The sequence below is a fragment of the Hermetia illucens genome, chromosome 1 (genome assembly GCF_905115235.1).
Source record: "Hermetia illucens chromosome 1, iHerIll2.2.curated.20191125, whole genome shotgun sequence".
Taxonomy (NCBI): domain Eukaryota; kingdom Metazoa; phylum Arthropoda; class Insecta; order Diptera; family Stratiomyidae; genus Hermetia; species Hermetia illucens.
The window spans coordinates 169,051,191-169,052,692 of NC_051849.1; positions in this window are offsets into that span (position 1 = coordinate 169,051,191).

Here is a 1,502-nt window from a genome sequence, read left to right on the forward strand (position 1 = left end):
GGAATTGATCATTTGCCTACGATATTTAGCATTCGTAAAATATTTATGATTGGATTCTGGATCGATCCTCGACGATCGAGGCTTCACAGCGTGCTCGCTCGCTCCAACTTTAGCGATAAAGGTTGGTCATTATTGAGTTAAACGTGGTTAGATGAAACCTTAGGGGAATACACTGTCGCACTCTGGCAACCCTCCCGGGAGTAAGTGTGAATCTGGTGTCGAATTAGTTTTTAATGGATTCTGCGCACATCACGTCCTAATTTATATTGCACAGTATATTTACTGAGAATTTCTGGTCCATAATGGAGAACACCTGCAGTGCAGTGTTAGGTATCAACGGGGACTTCTGATTTAAAGGAGAAGCAGGTTTTCTATTAGCAACTAGACGCACTCAAGTCTGAGTTTTCTGAAGGTAACATTGCCCTCGTGGTAGATGGCTTACATGCCAAGGTGGACTGTGATAATACATGACATGGTTTTGGAGACCATAATGAAAACGTCGAACGGTTTGCTGCCTTCTGCAACTACCACGCTCTCTTCATTGGTAACATATAGATCGACGACATCACGATCAGTAATAGATTCGGTCGCCTTCTGAATGGGCGAAGGAAGAGAACCGCTAACAACGATCTTGAGCGATATCATCATTTGATGCTTGCTAGCCTTTGCCTTCGCGCATGGGTAGAAGACCCTGAAGATTCAACATGGTCTGCTTACATGATCTCCCTGTTATTAGGCAGTTGGATAATTGTTTTTCTGGCTCCTTGAGAAGTTTGCCAGAGATCAGGGTGATTGCCGAAACTTAGAAGCGAATTGACCAGCATAGGAAACTAAATTTTGAAGAAACTAAAATCTATTATCAAAGCAACATATGATGGGGCAAAATGTCATGAACGCGGTAGATTTTGAGTGGAATTTGAAATTTAAAGCGGAGCCGCAAATATTGCGTCATGTAACACTTTCTTCTAGTTATCGCTGATATTTTTGATGGTCATCTACTTAGAGCATATCAAACGGTTGAAAGGATAATGTCATGCTTTCTCGAACACTTTGATTGCGTGAAAGCTACTCAAAAACTTTCATCAATTCATGTGTGCGTTGTGTCATCGTGGTATTCTACCCGAAGACAATAACAAATGAAGAACTTGGTCGGTGTATGACCTAAGTATCCATGGACTTATTGAAAAGGAGGCGGAAGTGACAGACGACAGGTCTGACATCAAAGACGGTCGATAGCTCCATTGTCTTTAATTCATGCAATGTAACTCAGTATGCCAGGTTAGCCAACAATTTGAACCTCGAATAGTAGAGAGAAGTGCAAGCTTCTTGGAATATCGTGAAAGCTGCAACGTGGGTGGCCAGAAACCAAAAGGAGTAGCGCGAGGGAACGGTAGACGTACTATACCCCATGTAGGAAAAGTATATGGCTACCTAATGCCTTCAGAACCGCTTGGTTATCGTACCCTTTTTCTGCGCTTGAACCATCGGTGAAGAAGATTTCA